Genomic DNA, 15048 nt, shown 5'->3' with positions numbered 1-15048 from the left:
TTCGCATAGGTACAAATTATCACGTCGCCCTTGAGGAATTGAATCGCGTTTTCACTTTATTATATGTCCGTGAATATAACATATGCCATGAGAGACTTTCAACTAGAAGACATCGCCATCCGCATCGCCTAGCCCCCAGGACACACGCCTGGGGCACTAGGCAACCACATGGCTTACACCGCCACCAGGGGGACACTTAACACACCTCCAGTTGCTTCCAATACACCGTTCCAACATCTACCAGGACGAACTGGCGGCTTTAACTGAGGACATTGAAGTCAAACAGTCGCAAGTGCTGCAAGATACCACCCCAGTGGTTGTACTATGCTCGCTAAGTACGTTCACACGCTCACAGGAGGTTATGGCTAATGACACGTATGCTAGTACTGCACTAACGCCATATGTTGTGCATAAAAGGGCCCACAGAGCCATCTCGAACATTAAACGATGTTGGTATTGTGACGAAACATGCCCCTATAACCTATATCATTTCATATGGCACTGTGCACACCTCGCAGTTGGCCGCGTGCCATTATTGGACCTTGGTTCTCTGCCGGCAGATAAAGAAGGACATTTTCAACGCGTTGAAGCGGACCCCTCAGCCCTAGAGCAAATATCTGAATACCCACTAACCAGTTATCTATACAAGATGATGTGATAACCTTCACGGACAGATCCTGTCATAAACGTAGCACCTGTCTCTTCACGAATTCTATGAACTGTGCCTTCACGGAAGCATGGACTTTGACGTTGAAGTTTGAAGTTTATCTTTTTGCTGAATGGTGTACATGAAGCCGAGGCTAACGGCAACGAAAATATTGCCTCGCTTCACCTCTGTCTACCAGTAACATTGGCAGCACAGACAGCGCTTTCAGCCTGAAAACGTTTCGCAAAAAAGAACACAGGGATAATCAGATAATAACAAAGAATTATACAATAGCGAGCACATGACACGAGAAATAGCAGGATTGCACTAATACATACCTTGTATTCAGCAAGCAAAAGGTGGTACAATTCGAATAAACAGTAAGTAAACAGATGCAAAGGGAGTATGAATGTAGCCAATCAGGTCAACGTAAGTCATTAAAAATTCATAAAAAAAAGCTTAATTCGCTTTTTATTTAATATAAGCACCAGCAACAATCAATAGAGCCAGTTATGTCAGGTTGGTAGTTTAAGAGGTTTCGTATCTGCCATTCTAACGACTGAGTGCCACAATTCGTCCTGATCATGTGTTTCTTGAAAACAGTCTGCCGAAAGCTCTAGTTGACCACTCTGTGTACTTTAGGAAAAAGGATTCGCGGTCGCTTCTATAGGTTAGGTATGTGGTCTGGTATTAACACCTTTGTGCATATATTGGATAGTAATAATTAAATTTGGGGGAAAATAAGCGATAGGTAAGTTATTGATAAATTGAATACCGCTTTTCTGAACCGAAAAGACAATGTTAAGGTCGAACTTCGAAGTAACACTTAAACGAACAGACAATATTGAAATCCAGAACGAACAATGAAAAATACAGCTAGAGCATTGCAGGTGTTCGTAACAAAAGACGCAATATATTTTACACTCCCATAGATTGTGCAGTATTCTGTTTAACAAAGTCGACATGGTGATTAAAAAAAAGACTTTCGTGAAAGAAAACGCCTAAAAAATTGTCTACTTGAACGCTTTCGATCGGAGGGGTTGAAAGGTTAGAGGGCAGGGAATTCCAGCAGGCATATTCTGTCACTTAAAAATGATATATCTTGTTTTCTTAACATTAGGCTGTAGGTCATTCGCATCCAGCCAGAGCCCAAGCCGCTGTAGCCAAGGGTTAGTTCGCTGTACTGATGATGGCAAATGCCAGATCAGTGGACAAAAAAAACACACTCGCATCGTCAGCGTAAGGAACAATAACCCGTTTGATCAGAATCGAACCTGTATAATTAAAGGGAAGGTGAAGAGGTTTTAAATGAAGAGAACAGTTGAGTAGCAGCAAGTACACTGGAATGGTTCCCGTGTACGAAAAATGTTCGCAATACATGCAATAGAAGCGGCAAAATGAGCAAACAAAAGTGGCCCGATGCAACGCCCCAATCTCAGCGTGCGATGCCGGAACACCGAAAATCGCAGGCAAAAACCGGCCGGAAAACATCATACCTAGACTTCCGGCCGGATCGGCCGCCTCTGCCATGCTCTTTTCGCCGTGTCTCCCGTAGAGGCTCGGCACAGGAAGAATGATACTTGTTGTTGTTTGTACTGATAGCACGCATTTGTACAATGTTCGTGTTCAAAAGTATGCATGAACGACAAACGAGGCATACGTTACCATGTCGTATTCTTAAGCAGGATAATACCACGCCGCGATGTTTTATAACATACGGAAGCGACAACGGAGGTGGCTGTGCTTGATGACAGAGAATATACTACACTACGTTACATACTTTGTAAAACGCTCCATTGCGTTTTTCATGTTCTTTTCTTTTTTTCTTTTCTTTTTGATGCGACGGACATGAATGTTCACATTAGATGCTAGATTTAGGAAGGATGGTGAATACAGCTGTACTTTGCCCGGAGATGTTTTGTTCCATTTCAGTAACAAAAGTCACATTAGTTCAGGAAATATCTGTTTCGTTAAAAGCGTCGGTTCTATTTTCCTATGGGCTTATAACAGTGTTCAAAAACCCAATTTTTTGGCGAACTAACACAATGAGCCAATCTTAACAGAATCGTAACAATCTTAACTTGCATGAAGAACCACGTAAAATCAAATGAAAGCATCCCGAGCCGCTGACGCGTGTGTAGGTAACGGGCCTGTGCCCAGCTGTCCAAGCTTGGGCTGGCCTCGCGTGTCCGGAAAACTCTACGGCCGCGAATCGGAGGCTCAGGGATGGTTTACCCGGGACCACTCTTCCCGGGAAAGTCACTCGTGAGTGAAGTTTGTGGATTTCGCAGTTGAGAAATTACCATTTGCGTGAAAGTGTGTCTGCGTAGGACAGGCGGGCAGGTGCGTCAACGAGCGCTTTTGAGAGCATGCTTACTCTATCGACACGAAAACTGGAAACAAGCTTGCCATACACTGTAATAAGTGCAAATTCTTTCGCAAGCATAACGAAACCCGCATCTTGAAACCTTACCAAGACGCCTGATTCCGTGAAATATTGGAGGCATCACCCATTGGCATTAGTGTGGATGATTGCATAAGTACGCCTTCGATGGCACTCTTTCAATGGGAGATAACCTCTCTTGGCACCTAATGAGAACGAATGGCTGTTTTTAGATATTACCTGTGTTTAATTTACGCAGTAATTCTAGCATTCCGAACGGACAACAAGAAACCTCGTCGTCATCTTCCACCAACACCACTTGCTCAATGCCATTTTTATTCTGAGGCAATCCCCCATAAACACATCGTCCACACGTGTGTTCACGTTTGTCCCCTGTCATTACCCTCTAGTAGAACTAATTCGCCAATTCGTTGTCGCGGCGATATGGCAAACTGGTGTAAGATTGTTTGAATGGTACTTTATTTACAACGTATAAAAAATTCCCCGCATTTCCCCGAGGGGAAGAATGTGAAAGTGCGAATGCACGAGTTGAATTTGCGCGGTTCGGTAATGTTCGCGAAAGAGAGATCACACACACACGCACAACTACAAAGAAAGAAAGATGCATTTATTCACAGACACCTATTTGTGTTGTCGTTGTACTTGATTGCTAGAGCGGATCTCAGCTTTGAAATTTCGTGTCAGTACTCCTTTAAGCGGGTGCATTAGCCCTTCTCACGCCCGATTCTTGGCCAATCCCCCACGTGGGTATGTGCCATGTCAGCGGCCAGGCAGCGCACGCCCATCTCCCCCCGTTGCCAAGGAAGACGAGGAGATTCCTGGCCAATCCCCCACGTGGGTATGTGCCATGTCAGCGGCCAGGCTGCGCGCGCCCATCTCCACGTGCGCGGACATCGCCGGTGGACGCAGGTTCAGGGTCGCTTAAGAAGTGCATTGCACTTAATATCCGTAGGCGGCAAGCCACTGGTAGAGCTCGAAGGTGCGGGGGAGATCTCGTGCGTGACATCGGTCAATTCACGTAGTATGCTATATGGGGCACACCAGCAGGGCAGCAATTTTCCAGACAGCCCGACTCGGCAGTTACATGTCCGCAGAAAATCAAGAGATCTCGGCGTGAAGCGCGCTAAGCGGTATTTGGGGCGGCAAATTGCTTACTGCCCAGCTTGTGATGAACAAAGTGGCCGGTGGTTATCTGGCGAGCAGATTAGCGCGCAAAACATGGTCTCCCGAGCGTACTCCTACCGCAGTGGGGGTGTGTCTACCGACGTGGGAAGGCGTTTGGCCAATGGTTGAGTCATATTCCTGGCATAACGATGCCTTTGAGTATTATTTTTTTGCCCGTCTTTGGAGAGAGAAACCGCAAACTTGTCTATCACTAACACGAATTCATTACGTAAATGTTAATTAGAAATCGGGAATAGTAGCCCCTAGCAGGAAAAAAACAGAGTTGGAGCTTTTTCATCCAGTCCGCAACGAGGTTACGTTGCAGTACGCTGCACAGTGTGCAGCACCTTACGGCTTTGTATGCCTACATCGCGTGCTGCAAAGTATGCTTTTGCGGCGGCTCCTGGCGGTTTATTCTTCCTGTACTCCTGCTTTCTACAACAATAGATTTTTTCGTTGGGTTTTGTGATTTTGCATAACTAGCTCTACACGCATGCTCGATATTTGTTACTCGTATTCATTACTTGTATTCATATATACACACCCGCTGTACTTTTATTGTCCATGTTTATTCAAGCATGCCTACCTGCTGTGGTCTCAAGAGAGATAAAATTTAAAATAATATATATAGGTGGTTAAATCGGGAATACCCGGCTGTATCATGCCGTGATAAATTAGCAACAACAGTAACTTAAGACAACATGACATCCCCGTCTCGATGATGTGCGGAAATGCAGCAAGATAGCATGTTCGTCAGAGTAAGACTGAAACCTTCAGTAATGCCGTTTGTGTTAGGTTCACATGCTGTAGGTGGCTTGTGTTGAGCAGAATATGAGCGAAGAATATCTTAAATCACTTGGAGGAGCAAGCAACTTCCCCAGTCTCTTAGCCACGGCCGAGGCTCTCAATGCTGCAGCACCCCCTCTTGCAGCCGAAAATATGCACATCGATACCACAGCTGGTCCAATAACACATATGATTGCATAACGAGCGGAGTAATCCTTCGTGACAGTATTCCACTTGTTTCCTAATGTCGACAAGACAAAACAGCCAAGCAGTTACAGACCTAATCAGAACACCAGTCTGCCGGGATGTCAAGAGGCTGCAGCTGCCCCACTGGAATTGAGATTGGTGTCTTTCTGCAATGGCACTGGTCGCAAGTAATAGTTCAGTGGGTAACGGAACGGCATATACCAGGCCAAAAAGAATTGGTAGCGTAAACGATCATAAGTGCGAGAGATGCCAAGCTGTCTAGCAGGTGGCATGTCGTGAAGTTACTGGAGCATGGTGGATCGCAGGTGCGCGGGAACAACGAGCAGCAGCTCAGGCCTGTCATGATGGACATTGCGATGGAACAATACCATGTAATAGCTTTGGCAGCCTCGCATTTAGATCCGAGAAAAAATTTTGCTCGATTCTGAAATTTTGTGTGGGTGGATTTTAATTATATTGAGAAAAACTCCGCAAATCTTATTGCCAAGCGTGTTCCAAAACTCAAATAAATGGATTAAAAATACAAATGGCATTCAATTAAATGTTTTGCTGTCAGTTTCTTCGCTTGGGATCTCTGGAAACGGCCATGTTGGTGCGGCTTCGGCACGGATCTGGCCCCGTTTCTGCACCGGCACCCACACGTTGCATAAAAGGAAACATCGCGTGCGTTGTCTGCCCCGTTTAAACCCGATTCTCAACAGTGGTTTAAACAGATATGTTATTAATCGAACTCATATTGGAATACAGGCCTTACTTTCCGTTGGTGGGGGGGGGCAGTTTGGAACATCACACACATCCTGTGCTTAGCACGGACAAGTACCGACATTTCGAGGAGCTTAGTGTGAAGAGTCATGGCGCACTTACATGGTTGTCTGCATGCGTGCCGCACCAGTGAATACAACCTATATGCTCAGCGAGTTTAAAATATTTCGCTCCGCGCTGCAACGAAAAGGTTAGGCTCCAGCTCATCACAAGCTTCAATCCTCTTCCCTAGCAATCGCACAAGAGGCTGGGTCGGGCCCAAGCCAGGAAGACCTTGCCGGGATACAGGCTCGATTCACCACGGCTGAGTTCCTTGCGGCTATTCACAAGGATAAACTGCACACAGCGTCCGGCCCCGACGATGTAACGTAGGAAGTGTTTAGGAACATGGACGGTACTGTCCGTAGTGGTTACTCGACTGGCTCAACACTATCTGGGAGTCTGGCGACATTCTCTTACCTATCCCGAAACCTGGGAAGCCCCCAGACCGGTTGAGTAACCTTTATCCTATCGCACTGACATCCACACTTTGCAAACTGCTGGAACAAATGCTCGCCATGCGCCTTTCGTGGCGGCTGGAACGATACGGATGGTATCACCGAGCTCAGATTGGGTTTCGTCCACACCTGGGAGCAAAAGACGGCCTAGAGCATCTGTCCGCTATGGTGATTCAAGGCGGCAGTTCACGTAAGGTCCCCACGATCTTGGCCATGGATGTTGAAAAGGCGTATGATAACGTGAGCCACTCTGCTATAATATGTAGACTCCAGGGACTCCGCCTTCCACCAGCAGTATGCCACTTCGTGAAGTCCTTCCTTCACAACCGCTCGTTCTGTATACGCATAGGCATGGAACGAAGCCAAGGACGACGCAGTTGTCTTGCAGGAGAAAGAAGTTTATTGGAGCGAACTTGTGCTCCCCTAACAACTCAAAAGAATACAGAGGCGGCGAAGCAGCGGTCAACAAAGTGACCTGCGTCAGCGAGCGTCGCAGAATCGAATGCCCCGGCGTCTGCTCTGCAGGCTTTTTAAGCGCGAATGCACTTTATAAGCGACCCCAAACCATCCACCGCCGGCGTCGGCGGCGGCGTCGGCGTCCGCAGTGCTCCTCTATAAAGAAACAGCATCCGGCGCCAGGTTTCGATCCGCGGACTTTGCGGCCGCAGCGCGACGCTCTACCGACCAAGCCACGGACGCGACGTGATATCAGCGTTAGTGACGCGCCTTATATCTTTAACGCATTCAAACTACGTCGTCAGCGGCGTGCGTTGGCGACTCAGCGGCGTTATAGCGGCTTGATAACTGCGTGGTGTACACGTGATACTACAAACCCGATGGAAGAGATGGAAGAGAAGGCGGCGAGGCGGTGGGCTGCGGGGGCCGAGCGCAAGCGCCGCAAGCGGGCCGACAACCGTGCATTCGCACTTTCACATTCTCCCCCTCGGGGAAATGCGGGGGAATTTTTTTATCTTTCGGTGCGCGTGGTTCTGGAACCGTCGATTCGCATCGAGAACATTGTAGATGCAAGAAGATTATTCCGGGATGTTCACGTTACACCGGAATGCTCTTCCTATCAGAACAGATAACACATGCGGCACAGAAAGAAAGAATGGAACACGCGCTTCCCTTGGCAGGGAGATAACACAGACCGGCGCAGCCGGGCGGTAAAAGCAAAACACAAATAAACAAACCCAATGCATGGTTCCCGGCATTACCCCCCCCCTAAGAGTGCATCGACCCGATGCTAACATAAGCGACAGTCCGAAAACAAAAATAAAAGTTCGTCATCGTTCGTAGAAAGGTTTTAAGCGAACCACGTGGACGACTTCGGGCCGCGTACGTCGTCGTGATGTGCCGGAGTCACCATCGGGGATCACTTCGTAGGTAAGTTGGCCAACACGTCGCAGAATCTGGTAGGGTCCGAAATAGCGTCGCAGAAGTTTCTCGCTCAGTCCGCGTCGTCGGATGGGAGTCCAAACCCACACACGATCCCCTGGTTGGTACTTGGCGTCTCGGCGTCGGATGTTGTAGCGGCCGGCATTCACCAGCTGCTGGTCCCTTATACGAACTCGAGTGAGCTGGCGGGCCTCCTACGCACGCTGACGGTATCCTTGGACGTCGGCGTTGATGTCATCATCTTCTACATGCGGAAGCATGGCGTCGAGCATCGTAGTCGGTCGTCTTCCGTAGACAAGCTCGAACGGTGTCATCTGCGTAGTTTCCTGCGTCGCTGTATTGTTCGCAAACGTGACATACGGGAGGACTTCGTCCCAAGTCTCATGTTCAACGTCGACGTACATGGACAGCATATCCGCAATTGTCTTGTTCAGGCGTTCTGTTAGTCCGTTCGTTTGGGGGTGGTACGCCGTCGTTCTTCGGTGATCCGTGTTGCTCTAGCGTAAGATTCCTTGCATCAGCTCCGCGGTAAAGGCAGTGCCGCGGTCCGTGGTTAGGACTTCAGGGGCTCCATGTCGCAGCACAACTTGGTTTATAAAGAACTTGGCGACTTCTTGTGCAGTCCCCCGCGGAAGAGCGGCGGTCTCTGCGTAGCGCGTCATGTAGTCTGTCGCTACGACAATCCACTTGTTCTCCGATCGTGAAGCCGGGAACGGGCCTAGAAGGTCCATTCCAATCTGTTGAAAGGGCCTCGACGGGACGGTGATCGGTTGTAGAAGTCCGGCGGGTCTTGTCGGCAGCGCGTTTCGTCGCTGGCAGTCCCGGCAACTCCGAACGTAGTGGGTGACGTCGGATGTAAGGCGGGGCCAGAAGTACTTCGGCTTAATTTTTGCAATAGTGCGAGCTGTGCCGAGGTTTCCGGAAGACGGGTCGTCGTGGGACGCTTCCAAAATTTCGTCACGAAGGTGTGCGGGGATGACCAGTAGATAATTCGTTCTTGTTCCGGGGCTGAAATTCTTCTTCACGAGGACGGAGTTTTTGAGGCTGAATGCTGGTAAGTTACGCTTGAACGCTCTAGGCACGGCGACGTTTCGTCCTTCGAGGTAGTCGATCATTACTCGCAAGTCGGGGTCGGCACGCTGCTGGGCGGCTAGGTCGCTCTCCGTAACAACCCCGAAGAACGCACTGTCTTCATCGGAGTCTTGTGGTGGTGGGTCGACAGAGGCGCGGGACAGGCAGTCGGCGTCGGAGTGTTTCCTGCCGGATTTGTAGACGATTGTAACGTCGAACTCTTGCAGGCGCAAACTCCACCGCCCAAGACGGCCAGAGGGGTCTTTCAAATTGGCGAGCCAACACAGCGCATGGTGGTCTGTTACAACCTTGAACGGTCTGCCATACACGTATGGGCGAAATTTTGAAATGGCCCATATAATAGCCAGGCACTCTTTTTCGGAGGCAGAGTAGTTTTTCTCCTCCTTCGACAGACCACGGCTGGCATAGGCGATTACGTTTTCGCACCCGCTTTGTTTTTGGACAAGGACGGCACCCAAGCCTATATCACTGGCGTCCGTGTGTATTTCCGTTTCGGCGTTTTCGTCGAAATGAGCGAGCACGGGCGGGCTTTGAAGGTGTTTTTGCAGCTCGCAGAATGCCTTTCCTTGGTCATCTTCCCAGCTGAAAGCGGTGCTATCTTTCTTCAAGCGCGTGAGCGGCTCTGCAATGCGTGCGAAGTTTGCGACGAAGCGCCGGTAGTATGCGCACAGTCCATGAAATCTGCGCACGCCCTTCTTATCTTTCGGCCTTGGGAAGTTCGCTATGGCTGAAGTTTTCGCCGGGTCAGGCAGGACTCCCGCGGCGTTGACGACATGGCCCAAAAACTGCAGTTCCTCGTACGCGAAGCGGCACTTTTCAGGCTTCAGCCTTAACCCCGACGTACGGATGGCCTCGAGGACAGACTGCAACTTTGCGAGCTGTTAGTCGAAAGTCCGAGAGAATACCACAACGTCGTCGAGGTATACGAGGCAGGTGTGCCACTTCAGGCCAGCTAGCACAGTGTCCATGACTCTTTGGAACGTTGCTGGTGCCGTGCATAGCCCAAACGGCATTACCTTGAACTCGTATAGGCCGTCCGGGGTTATGAATGCAGTCTTCTCTCGATCTCTCTCGTCCACTTCAATTTGCCAGTAGCCGGTCTTCAGGTCCATCGATGAGAAGTACCTCGCATGGCAGAGGTGGTCGAGGGCGTCATCGATTCGTGGCAGGGGGTACACGTCCTTTTTGTGATCGTGTTCAATCGCCGGTAGTCAACGCAGAACCTCAGTGTGCCGTCTTTTTTCTTCACGAGTACGACCGGCGCAGCACACGGACTTTTCGATGGCTGTATAATGTCGTCGTTGAGCATGTCGTCGTCTTGAGTCCGGATGGCTTCGCGCTCGTGGGAAGAGACGCGGTACGGTGACTGTCGGGTAGGTCGGGCTCCATCCTCGGTTATTATCCGGTGCTTCGCCAGAGGTGTTTGACGTAACTTTGAGTCCATCCTCGGTTATTATCCGGTGCTTCGCCAGAGGTGTTTGACGTAACTTTGAGTTAGACGAAAAACACTCACTGTAGCGACGCAGCAAAGCCAATAACTTGTTCCTTTCCTCTTGCGGTAGCGCCGGATTCACGTCGAAGGGGTGCGGAAGCTTGAAGGTATCGTCGGGTGCGCGTTCAAAGTCGGCGACTGCTATCACGTCACTTGCTTGTTGCGTTTCTTCGACGAACGCAATTGCAGCGCCCTTGTTTAAATGCTGGTACTCCTCGGTGAAATTGGTGACCAAAACGTGGGATTTGCGCTGCTTAAACCGCGCAATGCCTTTTGCGACAGACACACCGCGGTCAAGAAGCAACCTTCGGTCACTCTCCACTATAGCGTCGACGTCGGGAGCAGCACCTTCACAGTAGACGGTGATCATCAAGCTTGCGCGGGGTGGCAGGGCGACGTGATCATCGGCGATCCTTACAGCTGAACGGTGTTCGGGGTTCGATTCCGGCGTCATAGAGTGGTCGGAGGAAAAAGTTATCGACTTCGTCTGCAGATCGATTATTGCGCCGTTGTCCGTCAAAAAGTCCATTCCGAGAATTACGTCATGGGAGCAGTTGGGCAAAACGACGAACACCGCAGGGTACGTCGTGCCATCTATGGTGACGCGCAATGTGCACGTTCCACTTGGCGTCACGAGGTGGCCTCCTGCTGTGCGTGTATGCGGACCGTCCCATCTGGTCATAACCTTCTTCAGCTTAGACGCAAATGGTCCGCTCATTACGGAGTAGTCGGCTCCCGTGTCTACGAGGGCGACTACATCAAAGCCGTCAATGGACACCTTGACGTCGATGCCGCCTTCCTCGAGTTCAGAGTGCGTCGGGGCGTCGCATCTCGGCTTGTGCGTGTTGACGGTCGGGCACTCTGCGTCGTCGTTGTCATCGTCGTCTCAGCGGACGTCTCGGTCCGGTCGGGTACGCGTCGCGGCGTATAGCTGTCGTCGTGTACGGGAGTCTCGTCAGGTCTGGGTCGGGTCGTCGGAATGAGGGCATGTTGTGAGTCACTGTCTTCCGCGAGTCGTTGCGGCGTTGGAGGGTTTTCATTTTTCCGCGATCGTGCAACTTTACCTCCAGAAGTTGCCGCTTTTTAGTTTCCTCCGCGTGGGCTGGGGCACCTTCCATGGGCGAAGTCAGCATTGCTACGGCGGTTCGGCGATTGGTACGGGTAGGGCGATGGTGAGCGGTTGAAACGGGATGGGCCACGGCTGGTTTCAGATATATACTCGTCGATCTCACGTGGTCGTTGGCCAGGGAGAGGGCGAGGTGCGTAGACGGAGAAACCACGCAGTCCGAGTCTCTTGTATGGGGAGCGACGGTAGATGTGGTCGGCCTCTCCACAGTGGTAGCACAGAGGACGATTATCGGGAGTTCGCCATACGTCCGTCTTCCTCGGCGTCTGGTTTCGGGCTACTGGGGGTCGGGCGGGTGACAGTGGGCGGCGGTACGGCGGTGCCTCTTGAGGGCGTGTTGGAGCAGTGCGGGGTCGACGAACAGCCGCAGAGTAGGTCATAGCCTAGGGTTCGCGAGGTGCTTCGGACGGCACAGAGGTTCCCAAAGCCTGCTGTACTTCTTCCCGGATCACGTCGGTCAGTGAAGTGATTCGTGGTGTCGTCATCGGGAAAAGTTTCCGCAGCTCCTCCCTTACCACAGCGCGGATAGTGTCACGTAGTGAGTCGGAGTTAATAGCGCTGGCACCAATCGTCTCCGAAACCAGCGCATTGATTGGGCGGTCGTACTGGCTCGTTCGGATTTCGAGCGTCTTCTCCATCGCGGCGGCCTCAGACGCGAATTCGGACACGGTCTTGGGGGGGTTGCGAACAAGGCACGCGAAGAGCTCTTGCTTCACACCTCGCATCAGAAACCGTAGTTTCTTTTCCTCCATCATTCCTGGGTCCGCACGGCGGAAAATTCCCTTCATTTCCTCGACGAAGATTACGACTCCTTCATTCGGGTGTTGCGTTCGAGCTTCCAGTAAAATCGCAGCTCGTTCTTTTCTCACCACGGTCGTGAAGGTCTTAAGGAACTCGCTTTTCAATTGCGTCCAGTCGGTCAAGGCGCTCTCGTGGTTTTCAAACCAAGTTCGAGAGAGGGAGAGAGAGAGAGAAAACGTTTATTGTGAGAGCATTTACGGTGTTCTTGTAGGAGTGGTTCCCTCTTCACAGGAATCCATGAGCTGTCTTAGCAGCGGCTGCCCTCTCGGTGAGCAGGAGCTGGTCCGAGAGGCAGGGGCTGGACAGCAGTGTCCCCACTGCTCTGGGGGATTTGAAATGCGGGGAAGGGGTGGTGGGTGCATGTTTCTTCGACACTCTAGGATGATATGTCGTAGTGTACTAGGTTCTTGGCAGTATTTGCATTCTGCTGGATACTGGGTGGGGGATATCCGGTGAAGCCTAATTGGATGCGGGAAGGTGTTGGTTTGTAGGAGTCTAAGTTTTGTTTCTTGAGATTTCGTGAGGTTTGGGTGAGGTAGCGGGAAAGTCCGTCGATTAAGCTTGTAATGTTGTGTTATTTCGTGGTACGTTAGAAGAGGTACCGGTTTCTCCACATCCTCCGAGGCCGGGTCGGCAAGTTTGGAGAATTTGGAGAAAAAAGTATTTCGTGCCTAATAAGCTTTAGTGCCTTCCCTAAGCAGCGCTAGTATTAAACCGAGAGTGTAAAGCATAGATATACTAGTCCTTATATCAGGTTATATTAAATTAGGTTTTATTATATTAGGGGAAACTAATAGCAAACACCATCATTAACATCAACGCAGGGGTAGCGGACGGAATCTTCTGCAAAAGCCTTGTCTGCCCCACTATGTCATCCATCAACCAGTAATGCGCCTTTTTTCACGGACGCGCTACTTCTTTCTGTGTTGGCGGAGATGGTTGCCAGTCGTGATGGCCTGAGCGCTTTAGCTTCTGAGCTCTGCGCTGACCCACCATCGTGCATGGTATTATAGAGGGAAATTCCGCTATTGCTAACCTAATATAAACAATTTTTTCAGATTAGCGATCATTTCGAAAATCCCCATTATTTAAATGTAAAATAATTTCACTTCTGCCAATTTCACAGCAGCGATTATTTCAGAATAACGTATCGAATTTTATCATAATCATATAAAACAACACTTGAAAATAACGAATTCCGGGTGTACGTAATTACTCGTGTTGGTGTGAACGACAACTAACAGTGGTCATCTACAACTATCATCATCAGCATAGTAAAAACGCGTTAGCTCTATCGCCATCGCTTGCGATTGGGTGTCTCGCCGCCATACTAGCCTCTGTCGCCGCCTTTGTGCCATCGTCCGGCTATGCGGCTACGTCGGCACGCTAGTCATGCGGCTGTTTCTGCGTGCGCGATGAGCTCCGGAAGCAGCACGAAAAAGAAACGAGGCAGTTTTCTTTGCAAAATGTTTTGCAGTGTGTAGCAAAATGCGCAATTTTCATAGCAGGTGCACCAATGCCACCGAGGCAGTGCACAAGAACGTGAACAGCTTCGAATCGTTCGCCTTGCAGCACTTGAGTGGCACACGTCAGGCGAAAATCACCAATTTCTTAAAATAAACGTGCACCCTCCACCCGCGTTAGAGCTAACGCGATTGTGCACGTGTTTCCAGTAAGGGTAGGCAGATGCTTTTGTTACGTTCACAATTTTAGGTGCGGAGCACCTTAGGACCACACAATGTCAGTCCGCGTCCGTTCGCATGGCATTTACAATCACAAAAAATCACACAGGCACCAGCTGGATTTCAGCCTGTGTTTCGTAGAGCAGACAGAGTTAGTGTCAGTCGTCCTACCCATTGCGCTACGACCATAGGTTAGTACCGGACAGTCAAATGGCTTACTGCCCCACCTATAACGGTGCGGAGGACCTGAGGACCTTCCCATGTCCGTCCTCGTCCTGCCGCGCGCACACCACCATGAAGCAAAAATGAAGCGAAATTGGAGTTGAGCCGGGAGCTGCACTTTCATTTAGGGAATACCCAAAGTGCAACTCACGTCTCAAACGGAATGCGGGGGGGGTGCAAGTCAGATGTCACTCGGGGCGCAACTTAAATGTCATTTCGAGTCCCCGTACTCCGCACCCTTCTCCGTACTCCACACTTCGTATCCATGGAGTGAAGATGCTGCCAGTTTTTACCGAGATTTTTTTAATTTTTTCAAAATAACGACCATTCAAAATAACGAACTATTGTACGAATAAATAATAACGAACTAAACGAACTAAATAACCAACTAAAATAACGAAAATAACGAACTAATTTCGTTGTATCGAGATTTACTGTACATGGATTCCAGTCAGGCGGCTCGAGAGCCCCGGCACGTAAATAGTGGAATGTGTGTTACATATGAGGCGCACAAGATACTGCAATCATTCCCGTGCCCTGTTCGCGTCCTCGGGTTTGCAGGAGTATGACCACGCATGCTCTCGCTGTCTCGGCCGCTCATCCACAGCCAGTGGTGTACCCGCTTCCGTATCTGCAGCTGTCCCTGGAGGACACCCTACTAATGAAAAAGATATTCTTCGGCCCCCCACGGGTGCCCTTCTCCCTCTGCGTGGGTCTGACCTTCCTGGTGGCTTAATCACCGTGAAGAGGTCGCGCTTCGGAGAATCCG

The sequence above is a fragment of the Haemaphysalis longicornis genome, unplaced genomic scaffold (genome assembly GCF_048455015.1).
Source record: "Haemaphysalis longicornis isolate Haplotype H1 unplaced genomic scaffold, Haemaphysalis longicornis Haplotype H1 scaffold_14, whole genome shotgun sequence".
Taxonomy (NCBI): domain Eukaryota; kingdom Metazoa; phylum Arthropoda; class Arachnida; order Ixodida; family Ixodidae; genus Haemaphysalis; species Haemaphysalis longicornis.
The sequence above is the reverse complement of the archived record's forward strand: the minus strand, read 5'-3'. Positions refer to the sequence as shown.